Source organism: Pteropus medius, unplaced genomic scaffold (assembly GCF_902729225.1).
Source record: "Pteropus medius unplaced genomic scaffold, Ma_sr-lr_union100, whole genome shotgun sequence".
In the NCBI taxonomy this organism is placed as follows: Eukaryota; Metazoa; Chordata; class Mammalia; order Chiroptera; family Pteropodidae; genus Pteropus; species Pteropus medius.
The window spans coordinates 30777835-30797283 of NW_024354502.1; the positions used below are offsets into that span (position 1 = coordinate 30777835).

At 34.5% G+C, this 19449-nt stretch overlaps 1 protein-coding gene and 1 pseudogene across 1 annotated transcript in view; one reads left to right on the plus strand and one right to left on the minus strand.

Annotated features, from left to right (window-relative positions):
• The window catches only part of KAT6A (lysine acetyltransferase 6A), a 98110-nt gene that overhangs the window by 53142 nt on the left and 25519 nt on the right, over positions 1 to 19449 (minus strand).
• On the plus strand, positions 7546 to 7664 carry LOC120595796 (uncharacterized; annotated as a pseudogene).

Consider the following 19449-nt stretch of genomic DNA (forward strand, 5'->3'; position numbering starts at 1 on the left):
CAATCAGCCCCAGCAACAAAGCTAAGATCGGAAAGAATCAATTTGTAGGATTTCCAATCAAAATGGTTATACAAATTTCCTAACACCCCCAAAGCCTTGGACTGACAAAGTCAAAAAACTGTAGACTGACAAGTTAAGCCAAAGGGTATAAGATCCACTAGAATGCAAATGCAAATATTTCTAAAATGGTTGGCCACAAAGTTGAGGCTGGTCATCATAAACTGAAAGTATAAGGAGTTAAGGTACTATAGAAATTCTGATGAACTAAAGGTCCAGTAGAAAGTAAAAGAACTGGAAAAGTAGAAGGATTGAAGATTATGGTCAGCAAAGAAACTTTAGATCTAGTTTGTGATTTCCTAAGTATAAAGTTGTAGCTAACAAATCCCAAATGGCAAATGTGCATGAATTCTTTAATATTTAGTAAGCACTATTCTACACACTTGAGGGTATGGTGGTGAAAAAGGCAAAGCCCCCACTTGCATGAGAGTTTACATTCTATGAGAGAAGTAAAATTGACAAAATTAGGAAATCAAGAAGGTGGGAAAGCATGATTTTAGAAGAATCATATAACTGTGCTTACGTCAGCAAAAATAATAAGAATAAAGTTTTAGAGAAAAAAAATATTGGTAAATGACAGCCAGTACTGCCTGCCCCTAAAAAACAGAGATTGGGAGACTAGTAGATGGGAAGAACTTCATGTCAGGAGAATGTGTTTAATAAAGGAACAACAATCATCTTAGAGGCTGTGAAAACCAAAGAATGTATCAACTCTTCTAGAGTCTCTCTCCATCCCACCCTCTTTATGAAATAGGGTAAGAATATGGAAAAGTAGCTCTACTAGGAGGGTATGGACACAATTCAATATAAAGACCTACTAGTGGTAGAATAGTAGTACTACCTTCACACATAAAGTACACTGTATTACTTCAGCAGTCTAGCTAAAAAGGAACAAAGTTGGGTTCAGCTAGAGTGCTATGTAACCTGAAATTACAGAGGAAATGGAGAAGCTTACATTATAATAAAGAGCTATAGGGCAGAGCAGGAACAGTATCATAATTCAAATTAAGTTACCATAATTAAAATATGTTAGGTAAATAGCTAAATACTTTAAGAGAGTGAACATACAAGGATGAAGAAAAGACAAAGTCTGAAAAAGAAATTATTGTTATTCTTCAGCATAAACTATGTCTTTAAAAATTAAAACTATGTAGTAATTTGTGTCTTCAAACATATCTTTTTATCATCTAGAACTAGACAATAAAGTTTCTAATGGCAGAAAATGTTATTTAAAACCAAACCTAAGAAATCAAAACAGTCTCTATATGTTCCTGTATGTTCCATATAATATTATTGCTCTTAATATTTTTTACATATGATCAAGGCTTCATTTTACTAGATACTGTCTATCCCAAAACGAAATAACTTGAGGTCATTCAAATCTACTTATTAAAGTTGGGGAGTTGGTGGGTAATGATTTGGACAAACTGGCTGTCTGGTTACTACTTGAAACTGTGTAGACTGTGTAACTCAATTATTTTGGTACCTATCAAATGATCAAAGTCTTAGATCTTGCCTACCCATTATACAAAACTATTTGCTAATAATTCCCAGTAATGACAACTTTACTTAAGTTTAAACAGTACTGATATTTATAATGTGAAAATAAGACAGGCTGAAAAGCAACTTTTTGAAGTCAAATAAAGATACTGGTCCAAACACACTCAAATTATATAGAAATAGATAAGTTTTCAGTAACACATGGCAGTTGAGCTGTATTTCTTTAACCTAATAACCTAAACACTTCATAAAGAAGACTCTTCTTTGATATCACGGGACCAAGCATAAAAATGATAAACTTTTCAGGTACCAAAATAAAACTGATTCCACATAGAAAAACTATTACTGACAATGATCATGATTTTTTTAACTACTTGATAATTTCAGGATTTTAAAGTGCAATTTCAGAAAGAATAACAGTACTGTGAGGATTAGTCATTTTAGTTGATGAGCTACAAAAAAGTGGTTTAAATAAGTCATCTAGGTTACAACATAATCTATGAGGTTTTCTTTGTTAATCAAATGGCACTGCTAATCAGAAATATATAGCTAACTATATTTAGAGCATGAAAAATCACAACTCCAGATCATTCTTATTCCCAAAATATAAATGAGCACGAAAATCAGCGAAAAGGACTAAAATTACATTGGGTTCATTGTAAGATTTGAATATAAAATGTACTGAGATGGTTTTAGGACAGTGAAGAGATACTCATAACATTTTCCAAGTCAAACTTTACAAGCTGAATTTAATTACCTTGTATCAAAAGAATATATCAATTGTTAATACAATTTTTAAAAATCTGTATAGAGATAGGCAATATGCCATATAATCATCATTCCTACAACTGTCCAAGCTTAGTCCTTATCTTATTGTTCTCATGTTGATATAAAGTAAATCTATTCCTACAACTAATTAAACAACAACAAAATGTTTGTAGCACATACATTTTTATTTTACACACCATGAAACACAGCAGCCAGAGTGAACCTGTTTAAAAGTAGATCAGAGCATGTCATTCAGCTGCCCCAAACCTCCCATCTAGTCCAATGACTTCCATCTCAGATTAAATGCCAAATGAACTATAAAGCAAGCCCTAGGTAAACTGCACTCCCCTCCCAAATACACACACAATCACCTCTCCTATTTTCATCTCTTATTGATTTCTCTCTCTTACATTCTATTCCAGCTTCCTTATTCTTTACAAGTCAGATGTTCCAGTCACCTTTGCATTTGCTTTCCTTCTATCTAGAATGCTCTTCCACAGATCCTTCAGATCTCTAGTCAAAAGTTACCTTCTCAGTAAGGCTTTCTTTGACCATACCTTCCATCTAACATGTCAAAACTTCAGATGACTCACCAACCACAACAATTCATATCCCCCTTCCTTGCTTTATCGTTTCCCTTAATCCTTTTCATGTAATTAACATATTTTATGCATGTATGTGTATCTTATTATTTGTCCCCCACTAAATGTAAACCTTATGAAGGTTCTGATTTCTGTTTGTTTAGGGCTGTAATAGTGCCTAGCATATAGTATGCATTCAGCAAATGTTGTTCAGTACATTAATTAAATTACCTTGTAGAACTAGAAATAATAAGAAAAAGTAGTATCTCAGAACAAGTTGGTATATGATAAAGCAATGAGCAGCTCAATAATAATAATATATAAATGCTCTGATATTTACTAAGTAATCTCACAAAGTAATTTCATGGCCTCGATAACTGAGTTAGATTTTTGCCACAGCAACTAACTTCCTTTCGATTTCTCAAAAGTAGAAATTGATTTGTGCCAGGAGGCACTTAGACTGTACCTTGTGTCATCTGTTGCTTTAGGTTGCCTTAAGTATCATGTTCAGATCTCCATTATAATCACCAGATGGCAGCATTGAGGCAAATACACAGTAGATGCTCTAATAACAAGTAGACAGTTGAGTAGCATTCTGAGTTGAACTTTTGGAAATAACTCTTAAAAACAACAGTAAAAATTTTGCCCAATGATGTCTACTATGTGAGGTTTATATCATGGAAGAAAAGAATTTTTAGACACAATCATTTAGACTAATATTAAATATAATGGCATTTTCTAGATATCCGGATATATCATTTAAGATAGTCCCATCATAAAGTCCAATTTTTACTTTTCTCCCAAGACTTGCCTTTAACTTTTTTAAGCCATTATACACTTGTCATTGTCTCCACCTTCTAATACTTTCTGAGGAACTCAAATCAACCTTTATGTTGTCTATGCTCTTAAACACTGACATAAAGGCTAGTCAAGAATCTGTTTTATGTAATTATTTCTAGTTATTTCAAGACTGAATTAAATGATAAATCTAGAATTTGTGACCATCAGAATTTGAGAGAAAAAACTGTACTCATAAACTTAGACTTACGACTTCAGAAACCTCTAACAGATCATTTCGCAAGCTAACAGGCAATAAAGATATGTAATTTCTTAAAAGCTACAAATTTTCTCATGTTTTATGGCCACTGAAAATTACTGAGACAAGGTATAGTGAAAGAAACCAAAATGGTGCTCAATGAGTGAGCATCGGGAAAACATACTGCTAAGTTTTCAAAATACTATCCAAAGCATAAGAAGTCTGGTGAATATTACTGTTTGGTAAGCACTGTAATATAGCATAAATTTTTGAGAAGATAAAAAAGAAGCAGTACTCACATTTCCAAAGCACTTATAAATGTCAGTAAATACAAATCAAAATACACAACAAATTATTAGAAAACAAACACTATTCGCATTATCCACTTACATACCAAAAAAATTCAAAAGTAAGCCTTTTGAGAAACTACTTGCATAATAAGGTTATTTCCAATATTGTAAGGGAAACAAACTAGCACACAGAGTTTACTTTAGGAAACTAATACTTTGTTGGAAAGTGTTTCTATATTGTTGAGAAAGTTGAACAAAATACATTGTTCTCTTCCAATCAGGTAAGCTCTCCTGTCAGTTTTACCCAGTTCTTTACTCCTTCACTAAGAATGACCTTGGGTGAACCCAAGCTCCTCTCAAATCCTTTCTGACAGTTTAGAATTCAATTTTTCTTCATGTTTTCCAGAAAGACAGCCCTAGGTAAGCAGAAATCACCCCAGACCTCTTAATTCACCTCTTATGCATCTTGCACACAATACGCATTAAATAAGCATTAACTGAAATTAAAATACAACAAAATTGTGCTTAGCTCCAAACAGGTTTATCAGTTACTGACTCAAAGCCTCTCCTCCAAGATTCAATAATCTTCAAGGGAGGTGTGCTTGGATAGGATTTAAACTCTTTGAATTCTTCAGCACCCTGTTTACTGTACTATCAAGCACTCTATGGCTCCTTATTAAACATAGTTAGGATAATCTTTTCTTCAAAAGTATACAGTCTTCGGCCATGCTACCCCAAACAAGCCTGGTCCTGTTTGATCTTGGAAGCTAAGCAGGGTCGGGCATGGTTAGTACTTGGATGGGAGACCACCTAGGAAGACCAGGTGCTATAGGCGTAAAAAATTTTAAAAAATAAAAAAATAAGGGATTGTAAGCTGATAAGGTCCTTGCAATCTGTGAGATCGACCAAGGGTTGCCTCACCTAAAAAATAAATAAATAGATAAATAAGGAAAAAAAGTATACAGTTGCAAAAGATTATAATCATAAAACGTGAATGGCCTGGAAAGGAGCCCATTTTCCATTGTTTATAGTCTACGGTAAGGTTACCTTATATAATTTTAACCAGTTCCAACATAACCATTAGCCACTACAAAGCCTTACTAGGAATACTAAATTGAATTCATTGCTTACAATGATTTCATTTAATGACTTCTACAATTAGATACAATAACAAGATTACTGACAAAATAGCATAATTAGATCAGTAATGATCAATTTCAATATAAATTTTTATTATGATATAGATTACTATAAATTTAGATGAGAAAGTGATCATCTGTCAAGATCCTATAAAAATTTTCTATTTCCTAATCAGAGGAACATCAAAAATGACAGTATGTATATTTGCTGAATTTAAATTCTGTGCTAAGGAACTGTGGAGTTAACTTTCACATATTTGTCAGTTATTTGAAAGTTCCACTTTCAGTTTGTCAGTGATATACCATTTTCTTCATTCACCCAAATATGACGCTGTCGAGGTATTGTCTTTCCTTTCTTCTGTGGTCCTTTCCTATTTTATTTTTTTTTTAATATAACTATGGCTCTCCTCTAATTCAGATTCCTATCACCATATGCAATTTGCTATATGGACAGATTCCATCTAGCCTTTGATTTTTTTTCCCTACACATTGCTATCAGATTAATAACCCCCAAAATATTATTTTTAAAAAATCCAGTTACTTACATCACTGACTCAAATCTTACACAACATATAGCAACTGCCAACTATTATAGATTGTTATTCAGTACTTTCCATCATATACCAAACTACTTTTCTTATACTATCTTCCTCTACTCCCAATCAACTCATTTGTCTTCAGAGAACATACTTTATTAGAGCTTAGAGACAGACTAGGTTCTGCAACTTAGAGCATCACTTTGGCCAAGTTACTTAACCTCTTTGGTGTAAAATGGTACAACATACCTATCTTTCAAATTATTGTGAAGAATAAGTGGGATAAAGTTAAGGGACTCTAACACAAACAGCAGCACCTAAAATGCTGGTTTCCTATATCCTTTTTCAAAACTATCCTCCAAAGTTTATCTTTGTTAAGTGACCAACTGCCACTTTTCCAGTCATGGCAAGTTTCTGTTTGGTTTTTTTTTTTCTCCCTTATTTAACATGCAAAAAAAAGGCAAAGTGATTAAAATTTTCTGTGGAACAATAGATTTTCTATATATCGTATTTACTTACATGACTGCATTAAGATTTTTAAAAGTCTTTGTGTACAAACACATTTACCACACTGCACATTACCCACTTAAAAAAATTCTTTAGTGGTACCTGAGTATAAGAGCATTAGCAAAAAAAAAAAATCTATGCTAAAATATATAAAAGTGATAGTTTAGAAGAAGCAAGATGTTCAACAAGACTTTAATTTCATTACATTTTTAAGAAATTGCAATTGTGGACATTATTCTGGCTAAACTAAGGTCTAAAATAAGTAACATTGGAACAAATTGGCAAATGGCATCATTTTCCTCAAGACTTACCAAAAATAACAACTAATACATAGGACGTGTATTGTTCTGTTACTATCAGGAACATGATGTTTGGAATTGGAAGGGATCTTTAAAAATCATTATATACTCACTTATCTAAAGATAAAAATCTTTGTCAAAGGTTACACACAACTAATAAAGTGATTAAAGTTATTCAAAGTCAGGTACATGGTCTGACTCCAAGTCCAATGCTCTAAATAGCTTCAACTCAGTCACTCAGCTAAACAAACTATAGATAAAATGATTTTTTGAAAGAAAAAAGACTTTACAGATGGAAAACGTTGAGTTTCCATTATTGGTAAATACTATTTACTAAATAATATGGTGTGGCATGGTTTAAACTTATATTATTTCAAACTAAAACTAACTACAGGTTCTCCTGCCTTCTTCAAAAAGTAGCATTATTCAAAGCAATAAGATACCAATATTTTATCTCCTTCTCCCACTCTCAGAGAATGATTAGGAGAAAGAAAAACTAAAATGTAGAAGCCACAGCAGGTTCCTAAACGTAACTAAAGGGGTAATCAGATCTTTCCTTTTAGGACAACCCATTAGCAATTTTGTAAGTAAGTAAGGTAAAATTGTCCTGCATAAGAAACAGAGACAAGGTACTGAAACAGGGTCAAGAAATATAAAAGGCTGGGCTGTGGAGAGAGAGGTAGCCAGTGACAAATTCCTAAAGGTAGGGTGGTCCAAGGACTTTTAAGAACTGTATAACACTCAGTTCTAAATTGTTTTACAATAAAAATCTTGAAATTTGCAGTCCACATGAAGAACACAGGTGAGCATTTTTTCAGTTAAAAAAAGAAATGTCCATGGCCATGCCACCCTGAACAAGCTCTATCCCATCTGATCTCAGAAGCTAAGCAGGGTTGGGCCTAGTTAGTACTTGGATGGGAGACCACCTAGGAAGACCAGGTGCTGTAGGTGTAAAAATAAAAATTAAAAATAAGGGATTGTAAACTGACAAGGTCCTTGCAATCTGTGAGGTCAACCAAGGGTTGCCTAGCCTAAAAAAAAAAAAAAAGTAAGGGCGCTTAAGTTTGATTCTGTGCAGAGCAGAGCAAAGAGAAACCACCCAATGAGCTAAGGCAAAAGTAAGATGGAGGCCTCAGGAACCTAGTCAGAAGTACCATAACACTGCAAGTCTCTGAGCATTTGCAGAAATCTTGAAAAAGAAATGAAATTTCCCCACAAGGAATAAGGAAGCTTGTCAAAGGACAAGTCTCGTTCGTCAACCGCATCTAGGCTGCAGTGAGAAATGCTTTTCAACCTACAAAATGACCTGGAATTCTAGGACATCCAGAAGTAAACAAACAATACTTTTACATCTTTGTCAGCTTCATCACTTTTAGTTTTAAAAGAAAAGCTCTACTGTTTACTCTAATTATAAAATCATGATATTCATTTTTAAAAAAAAAAATAAGAAAAGAAAAAAAGGAAAAGAAAAAACAGTAACATTCTCTCCCAATCTTTCTCTTCCTCCCCTGTAATACCTAATGTTGACTGAGCACTTGAAGCACTGTTATATATGCTTTACAGGTCTTAACACTTTTAGACCTAACAACCACCCTAGGTACTATTATCGCCATATTCTAGATGAGAAAACAGATCCCCAGAAAGATTAATTTACCCAAGGTCATAAAAAGTGGCAGAACCCAGATACAAACACCAGGCAGTCTGGCACCAGAGCTTGTACTCTTCAACCTGCCATTGAGCTATATCTTTTCATGTATATTGTTCTCAGCTTTTCTTATATATACATTTAAAAAAACGCACACACATAAATAAGTCCATACTACGTATGGTGTACAGTCTGCTTTTGTTAAATTTATTTCCACATCAATAAATCCAAATCAACATCATCTATATAACATTTAACTGCATGTTGTAAGATAATCAATCAATCCCGCATTAATGAACATTTAATACTTCTTATTTTTTATTATAGTCAAGACTGTAATTAAACATTTTTATATATACGTCTTTGCTCACTTTCTAGATAATTTCCTTAGTATATACTTCTTGAACTGGAAGTGCTGGGTCAAAAAGTATGCGCATTTCTAAGATTTTTGATACATGCTGCCAAATTGCATTTTAGAGAGGCTGTAATCCTACCAGTCATATATGCCAGAAATGAAGATGTTTTCTCACCCTTTGTGATGCTGGCTCATAATGCACACTTCATTTCTCTTTGTCAGCTGCCTTCCCATTAGGCTCCACCAATAGGGAACACTAGAGGGAGACTAAAAGGTAAAAGATGACAAAAGAATGGACTTGCTCCTTCTAGTCTGTTTCCTGCTCCTGCCACTATAATCCTAGCATTGGTCATTTCCCCAGCAGCGACAGTCATTTGTAGTCATCAGCTTCTTCCAGCTCTCAGAATCAGCCTCATCATGCTCCCTCTGAAGCAGCAGCAGCAGGACCCTGTATCCTCTTGGGAGGTCTACATCCCAACTTTGTGGGGCTCCTCTCCAAGCTTTTTAAAGCAACCAAGCAGTGGGTCCTCCTCATAATGTTGTTTGAACCCCAGTTCTGTGGGGCCTCTCCTCCACTCTTCTAGGTTCTAAAATCTCTTTTCTTTTGTTCCCAGCCCTAGGGGTGGTATCTGCTTAAAATTTATTACCTCTGTGTCACTTCGGTGTTCCCATTTTGCTTTTCAGTTCTCCAACGTCTGCTCTATCAATTCCCTACACTACATTCTCTCATGGTGTCTATTCTTCTGACTGCATCTGGACTGATAGGTTATTTAATAGCTTAATAACTTGGCATTCTATCATCAGGTCAGTGTTATGGACTGAAATGTGTCCCCTCAAAATTCATATGTTGAAACCCTAACCCTCAATGTGACTGTATTTGAAGATACGGCTTTTAAGGTATAATTAAGGTTAAATGAGGTCACAGGAATGGGGCCATAATCACACAAGTAAGGACACCAGGGGTATGGGTGCCCAAAGAAAAGGTCATGTCAGATACAGCAAGAAGGTAGCCTTCTGCAAGACAAGGAGCAAGGCCTTAGAGAAAAAAATCTCACTGGCACCTTAATCTCAACTTCCAGCCTCCAAAACTATGAGATAGGAAATTTCTTTTTTTCAATCTACCTAGTCTATGGTATTTTATTATAGGAACCCTATCTGACTAAGACAGCAAGCTACTAAAATCACCTCACACTATTCTCATCTTCAGTACTATCTCCAGTATCTGTATTATCTATTATGTAAGGGCATTGAGTAAGATGCTAGAGAAACGAAATGTTACAAAACTAGTTCTCTGGTGCTGGGTCTTATGATCTAGTTTAAAAAATAGTATATATGCATTAAAAATACATTACAATGCAGGGTAGCAATAAGGAACAAATGCAATGAAAATACTATAGCTAAAGGTGCCCAAAAGAACCTATTCAAAATAATGCTTTCCTAAAAAAGTCTAAAAGGATTTTTTAAAAAGAAGTAGGATACCTTATTTTTATATAAAGTTTTAATAGTCAAAAACATTTTTTAGACATGGATTTAAGCAGTCTCACCAAACTGAAGAATAAAAAGCTATTTTTTTCTCTAAAAATTACTGACATTTTATAATCTAAATACTCAACTTTATTAGTCTTGAAAATAAGAAACCCAAATTTCAAGCTTTCATATTATCTTCTTTAATTCAACAGACAGTAAACAAACGAAATCACTTCCGTTTTAGAAATATCTATTTGCAAAGCTGATTAACAGTTAAAAATCAGTACTCCTCTAAGCTGTCTTCAAAGTCCTTTAGAGAATATCCCCTGAAATATCCTTTATATTGTTTTTAAAAGCAATATAATAATTTCAGTTAGTTACCAGTACCTTACCTTTTCTACAGTACTACCTTAAAATTGCCTAAAAACACATATACGCTGAGTTGATGTTACATCAAATTAAAATTTCTCTTTCAGACTTAAATATATTTCATCTTCAATATTACCACCATAACAATATAAAGCCTTGTATGTTTAACAAGTTTAAAGCCTGAGGGCAGTAGCTTTTCAAAAGAAAAGGTAGTGTGATGAAGGTAGAGAACATAGTGACGTAATGCTCAACAAGGAAAACCCTGACAAGTGCAGACTGCACACACACAATAAGAGATCAGGAAAGCAAGGCTGAAGCAGCCGGCTTGGTTTCATGCTGCAAATTTTTGGCAGACATTCAATTCCTTCTGCTGTTTTCCTAGCCAGCACATTTATCTATGTAATGTCACCAGATCTCGGAGGGAGTGAGGTTGAGAGGAGGGGGAAGAGGAGAAAAACTGTTTTACAGGCTGCCAGCCCCTCTGCACATGCTGTTACTATACAAAGGATGTCTAGAAAGCCAACGTGCTGCACAGATCCAAATGCCGCAAGCAAATTCACAAATGCACGCGTGTGCACACATACACACTCAACCCAAAGAACTGCAGAAAAGGGAAGTGCCCTTGGAAAAAAGAAAGCCTATAATTAAAATCTCGATTCACAAGCAAAGACTCCCTTCTGAAATCAATTTCAAGTATTGGGGGAGGGGAGGAATGGGGGATGTATTCTAATCCTGTGGGGAAACAACTAGTATTCTGCAAAAAAGCATGACCCGGTCTGATCTGTGCCAACTACAAGCATATGCTACTACAGTGATAAACTAATAATATTTCTGAGAAGCAAAAGTATCTTATCAAATAACAATCACCTTATAAATACCTAATATAGACTTTGCCAATGGCTATGGGGAATGAAAATGTATTTTAAGAAATAGTGCAGGTACCCTAGAAATGTAAAGTCTTGTTTGTACATGGGAAAGTTTGCTGTTCATAGCACTCCTGTGAGTGTGTGTATGTGTACACAATAGCAATACTGAAACCAAAACTGTAAATGGTATATAAAAGTAGAGATCAGAATTCACAGCTCATAAAAAGTTAGGACACTATAAATGGACACTACAACCCCATAACACATTATATGCTACTACTACCAAATGTAGTACCTGAAAATACAAACCCTGAACATTTATTTAACCTGAGAAACCAGTCAATCTATTAAAGTCTAAAACCAAAGATGCTTTTTCAAGATAAAAATGGCATATCTCCAAAAATAGCATACGATCTGTCCCTAATAATGTGTCATAAGAAACAAACGGGAAATATCATGTATTGAAATCAGGAATTATAACTTTTTTCTACACTGACATAGTTTATACAAACAAAATATAGTAGCTTTAACCAACAGTAGTGCTTAGGGTGTACTTCAGATTAAATTTAACAATCAACTAATTAAGGAGATAGCTTGATAGAAGGCTATCCAAGTTCTCTTGTCCTAGTTCTCCAACTACAGGCAAGTAGCTTAATCTGTTATGGTTCTTCATTTGTAAAATGAAAATATTTGACATGAGTATCTCTAGAGTCTCTTTTAGTTCTTAACTTCTAAAATTATAGGTATTTAAAATAAAAACAGGATTTCCCACTTTCAAGGAGCTCATAATCTAGTTAAGGGTAATCATAATGGGTCATCATAAATGAAATAGCAAGTAATGTAAGACAGTGATTGGCCCAGAGCAGTTATTTAACATGTGTGTAGATTGTTTAATGAGGCACTAAACTGAGAATCCTGACCCTGACTTTCAGGGCTTAGAGACTAGAAAAGAAGAGTTGAAGTTAAAGTAACTTGAAAACAGAGCAAAAATTTCTGCTGAGACTAGAAGGTTCACTAGGATTCAAATTTTTAACTTTATAACTCCAATCAATTAATTCAAATTCCATGGAGCCATCTCATTAACTTTATTCTATGGCTAAGAAAAAAGCATTAAGGCTAAAAGATATTAAGCATTAATGACATAAAACACACATTTGCAAATTTTTTATTAGTGAGCCCAAAATATCCCTCAGCCTAGTATGACGGATTCATACAGAGCCAGGCAGACTAATAAAAGATTAGGTGAAGCGTGAACATCACAAATTTGATCCATAGATAGTACATTACAAAACTCCTCTCATTAGGAGAAACAATCTAAAGTTAACATTTTTAACTCCAAATATCCTAAAGCTTAATAAATGAAACCAAAACCTATCCTTGAGTGATATTTTCTTTAATACTGTTCTTAAAAACAGTGTTTAATAGAATTTTCAATGATAATTAAAACTTTCTGTATCTGTGCTATCTAATAAAGTAACCACCAGTGACAAGAGGCTACTGGGTACTTGAAAGGTGGCTACCATGAATTTTTTTTAACTTTAATTAATTTAAATTTAAATACTACATGTGGCTAATGGCAATTGGTACAGTTCTAGAACATATGTATAGTGGGAAGACACTTTAAACTGATGAATAACATTTTAAAGTTTTAAAGTTCATGAATAAAGCAGTATAAAAACTGAATACAGCAATATCTACATAGCAATTTTTACCTTGGAAAACAATTTTTAATGCAAACTCTACAGCGTGTGACTGCATGCACAAAACAAAGTGCAAGACTAGGTTTTATACCAAGTGCTTCACATCATACAACATCCCTCATCTTTAATATAGTGTTCTCAGAGTTGACTTTAATCAACCCTTAAACAAAGGTAGTCGCGGGTTCTCTTTCTTCCTCCATAAAATGGATATAAAACATAAAAAGGCATTGCTATTGTTTTATATAGGAATACAACTTTAAAATATTATTTTTAATGCTGTTATCTCAGGACACTTTACAGTAACTGTGATTCTCATTGAACTAATATATATATTCTAGGCATATAACCTAGCAAAGGAGTAATATATATATAAGAAAAGGCATAACATAAGCATCTTCATGGAAAAGAAAACATAAGGTGGCCCTAAGGTGACTAATGTGTGTATTTTACATTCACTACGAATCTTTAAATGTCTTTTTCATTTTTCCACAAAATATTTGATATTAATATCTGTTATCAAAAGCACAAAAATCTCATTAAAGAAAAAGTACACAGTTACCTAACGACAACAACAAAACTCAATTCTGGAGTGATAATCTTTATAGAACATGTCTGTCACAGCTATTAATCTCAATTACGATGCTCCTATTAATAATTCCCAGGCTGGAATTTAAGAAGCGAAGATGAAATTCTATGGTATGCACTTGACTATAAAATTTTTCCCTCTCCCTAATTTGAGTTCGACTTTGCTTTATATAATTAAGACTTAAAAGCCAATCTTTTTTAAAGGTACTTGTATATGTTATTTATAAATGATAACGTATAAAATAATAACAACTGCTATTATTACCACCATCCACCTTTAGACTGCCTTTCACTCCCCACTGTGCGTTCTGTACTCCCTGTTCCCATCTCCCGCCTCTTAAAAACCAATCTTAAAGGCCATCTTTCCAACCTACTTGCAAATGTTACAACAACTATCTATAGGGCAAACTGGCAAGACAAAGTGAATTTATCTAAGAATATCCGTCAACATTAGTGCAAAAAACAAAAAAAATACTCAATAACCTTCTATTGACAGGAGGCCAGAAGCTTGCAGATTAGACAACCCATATATTCTTTTAGTGACATTATATAGCAAAGCACAATACCAATTTCCTATGGAATAAAAGAGAAATAGGTTCAGATTCTAGGATTTCAATCTTATCTGTAAGGCAATAATGTTCACTAATTAGGATAGATCAACAATACTCTTGGCTCTGTTTATGTTGTCTACAGAAAAAGGAAAAAAAAAAAAGCCCAGAGCTGTGCCTGGCTTCCTCCTACATACTTTTAGGCAAATCTCTTCCCAATTCAAAGCCCTCAGGCTCAGAGCACCCTATGCTGCAACAACTGATTATCACCTCCCCAGTACTGGGATTAATGAGACAGTCTAGGTTTACACCTGTTTTCCTGGCACTTTCTTTCACCTCAAAAATGACCTGGTTTGGATGATAAATTATATGATCACCCTAAACTTCAGTCATTTCCAGTCAAGTTCATGAACTTGTGCTCTGCTACTTGTCCAAACATTCTTGATTCTAGACCTCTTTTTGTCTTGAATTTCCCATAGCTGGTTAAGAGAGCAGTAAATACACGGACGGTCAAAAGAAAAGTGTTAGAAAAAGACAATACAAGAAGCTAAACAGAAATCCCCAAGGATAAACATAACAGAGCAACGTGAAAATGAATGCTACTAATGATGCTTTAAAACATCTGGTTGGACCATAACATGTCACTCAGTCCATTGCACTAAGTAGCTAAAGAGTGCTAACCAGACTCTACTGGCTATTGTTTTAAATAAAGATTTTAAACTTAGTTTAGATCTATGACTACAAATAACTATTAGAGATTATTTCTAATCAAATAAAAATATTAATAAATATGATTAATACCAGAATTACTATTATTTTCAAAATACTAAAAGAGCATTAAGTATGACATTTTAATGTAGGTTCTCTTGGAGCCTATTGCAGGGGGTATTGTGTTTCTATCCACTAACCCCCATTCCACAAGGACACTTCACCCAGGTTGGGCTAACTGTAAAAATGCATCCTGATTCATCCTTTCAAAACTCCATATGGTACTAGAACTGGAGATACAAAGGTAAACAAGATGATGACCCTAAATTCAAGCAATTTATAGTCTAGTGGTAAAAAAAAAAAAAGAGACAAAAACCAAATAAAGAGATAAAATCAAACTCTCTACTGTAATAAGCATTACTGTGAAGCAAATAAATAAGAAGGTTGGAAAGGGATGGGAATGAAGAAGGAGCGGCATGCTTTAGAAAGATAACCTCTCTGAGGCGGTGACATTTAAGAAGAGATCTCATGGAAGAGAAGAAGCTGTACCCATAGATGGGCAAATCACTGCATGCAGAAGGAACAGCTGTGCAAAGGTCTCAAGAAGAGGAGTTTGGTGTATTAAGAAACTAAAAGAAGAGCAGTATGGTTACAAAACAGTAAACAAGGTCTGGGATATGAAAAAAAAAAAGGACTATTCCTCAAAGGAAAACAAGGAAGGATAAAGGACTCCTCATTTTCTGGTTCTGATATAGGGATGGATTTACTGATACAAAGAAAACTATGGGAAAATAGAGAAGAGTTTGTTTTGTTCACATTAAATCTAAGCTACTGAAGTAGGTCAGAGTAAGTTTATGCTGAAAACCCCAGGGGTTTCTGAACAAGGTCTGAGAAGAAGATCTCTTTTTTCTTCTAAGGTCACTAAAGTGGATGGATCTGCGTCCTAAGACACCTGCAACCATGATCCCAACCTTTTGCAACCATGATGCCAACCACTTGGAGAAAATCTATCTGAAACAGGAGACAATGTTACCAACTGAAAGAAGCACACACCAAAACAGAGAAACCAGGCAATAATCTAATCCTTGGGTCAGCTGTCCTTGGGTCAGTTGTCCCTAAAACCAATTCCATCACTAAACATCCTTGAAGTTTGCTCATATGCACTAAAAAATCACTCTTTTTACTCAAGTGTTTCAGTTACTTGTAACCCCAGAACTAACACACCCACTACGTGCTGATTTAGATTCTATTTCCTTTACTGAATAAATCTCTTAAGAGCCAGAAAAGAGCTCAAATCTAATTTATTTAGTTTTAGAAACTTAAAAGGGAAGCATGTTTGCAGCACAGAAATGTAAGAAGCTTCAAGGATCACAAAGGTGTTAAAAAATGAACAAACTCAAAAGAGAAAATAACTTTCAAAAATGGGAAAACAGATGAACAGACACATCACCAAAGATGATATAAATAAGCACACGAAATGATGCTTAACATGACTAATTGTGAGTGAAATACCAATTAATTCACAATGAAATACCACTATATAACTATTAGAATAACTTTAAAAATGATAATACCAAATACTAGTGAGGATGCAGAGCACATGAAACTTTCATATATTGCTGGTAAGAATGCAAAAACAGAATAGCCACTAGGGAAATAGTTTAGCATTTCTAAAGTTAAACATACCCTTACCATCTAACCCAGCAATCCCCTTCCCAGAGATACCAGGTCCTAATCCTTGGAATCTATAAATGTTAACTTATTTGGAAAAGGGTCTTTGCAGATGTGATTACATTAAGGATCTTGAGATTGCAGATTATCCTAGATTACCTGGTAGGCCCTTAACGCCATCACAAGTATCCTTGTAAGAGAGAGACAGGAGATTTGAAACGCTCAGAGGAGATGGCGCAAAATATTTATGGAGGCAGAGATTGGGGTGATACAGCAACAAGCCGGGGAATGCGAGGAGCCATCAGAAGCTGAAAGAGGCTATGGAGGGACTGTGCCCCTGCCAACACCTTGATTTTGGCCCTGTGATACTGGTTTTAAACTTCTGGCCTCTAAAAGTGTGAGAGAATAAATTTCTGTTGTTTTAAGGCACCCAGTTTGGCAATTTTTACAGTGACCACAGAAAATTATGAAATGTATGTTCACCCAAAAACCTCTACATGAATGTAGAGCAGCCTTATTGTCATAACTGCCAAAACTGAAACCAACCCAAATATTTCTCAATCGAGAAACAGATCAACAAACCATGGTGCATCCATACAGTGGACTACTACTCAGCAATAACAAGGAATAAAATATTGATACACACAACATTAATGAACCTCAAATGCATTATGTTAATTGGAAGAAACCTGACTCAAAAAGCTATATATGATTTCATTTATATCATAGTCTGGAAAATGCAAGACTATAGGGAGAACAGCAGCTCAGCAGTCAGCTAAGGGGTACATGGGGTTTGACCTCAAAAAAATTAGCATGATGGGAGATTTTTGGAGGGGATTCTGGAATTTTTCTGTATCTTGTTTGTGGTTACAAAACCTATGCACCTGTCAAAACTCATAAAAAACTATAAACCAAAAAGAATCCAGTACTGTATACAAACATGTAAATAAACAAGTGTAGTATTACATAGGGAAATAGCTCTGCCATTTACTGTTTTTTAATGCATGCGCATATGTACACATGTATAATCACTCCTTTATTCAATAAACATTTAAGCACCAGATATGTGATTCCTTGATCCTATATAAATCAAAGTTGCTAGTCTTTTTGTGACTTTCATTTGAAACTGTCTTTATTAACCCTATTTCATCTATTCAGAAGGTGGGAGAGAAGATAGTTAAACAGTATGATAGCCTTCCCAAACTCATAATATACTTAATCCCTCAGAGAATAGGTAAATTTTGAAACAGCACTAAACCATGTATAAATAACATTCTGAGCTATTTAATAAGCTATCAGTATTTTTGTCAACATGCACTAGAAATAAGAGTGGTCTGTAAGATCATACTTAATTCCCTAGACTGCTCCATTTGCTTCTCTTCCTTCCCTTAATCTTTCCCTTTCAGCTCCCCCAACAAATTCAGTTACTAGAACAAATCTCTGCCTAACATTTTTAGAAAAGTAATCTCAATACAATTTTGTTCAAAAGCCTATTTGTAAATCAGTTGTTTACAACTTGGAACAAAATGTCCCATTTTAACAATGTTCTAAAAATTGGTTAAGGCCCCCCAAAATCAATGAAGTACAATGTTACTGAAATAGTTATGTCTCTAACTACTTTTCAAGATACAAAGGAGGTCTGAATTAAAGATCTTAGTGACAGAAGCATATTCCCTCCCTGACCCTATCTCCTAAAAACTACATGTCATGGGGAAGGGGGAGTGATTCCTAGGCACCAGAAATCTATTAACTAAACCGTGACAAAATACAATAAGTATGATCTGTCAAGCGTTTTGAACTATACCTATTACTTTATATGCATTATTTCATTTAATCGTTATAAAAATGCTATAATATAATCAATTTGTTTTACAGATAATAAAGATTAAGGGCTAAGATATCACCAAAGAGGAAATACCACTCCTCAGCGAATGGAAAAAAGGTACACAAAAAATAATGGGCTAGAGACTCAGGATCTACACCTGTAAAGTTTGTGTGATCCCCAAAGGTTAATGTAGCTTTCTAGGTTTCAATGCAACCTATAAGTGAGGTGGAGTACATGTTCCAATTCTAACATTCTATTATTTATGCAGACCACCATAGAGAGATATCTTTCTACCCTTGGAAGCAACCAAGAAGGTGCCCATAAGTCAGAGGTTGAAAAATTGCAGAGGATCAGAAAGTAAACATTTAAGGTTTTGCAGACCACATAAGTTATGTATCTTTTTTTTTTTTTAATAGCTCTTTAAAATATAAAACTGAGTGAAGGTCCATGTAAAGACAGGTCTTAGACAGGATTTGGCCCACAGGCTGGGTCTAGTTTGCTGACTCCTGCTCTATATCAAATGTTTTAAGGATATTTTGAATTGGGAAAGAGAAGAGTGATAAACATTTGAATGGATCCCCTACGGACATTCTTATTTAGAAGCTGGATATCCACTACGGACATTCTTATTTAGAAGCTGGATATCCACGTCACTGACTATCTAAATGTATCACTGAGTATAGCCTATGTTTTTTTCTCTCCCATTCAATCATTTCCCAGAATTATTTTTTCTTTTTTTAACAACATCACTTTTTCTTAACAGCTATCTTCCTAACTATAGATAGGTACTCATTTGGAATGAATAGAAACAAAATCAGTACTTAATGGTGCTGAACTTCTTCCTTTGTTTCCAAATTTATTACCTAATAACGTATTTCTTCTTAAGAGGCAGTATATTCATGTAGTGATAAGCATGCCATTAATAACACTGGTAAAGAATAAGTCTAGTCTACGGCCATGCCACCCTGAACGAGCTCGATCTCGTCTGGGTCAGGCC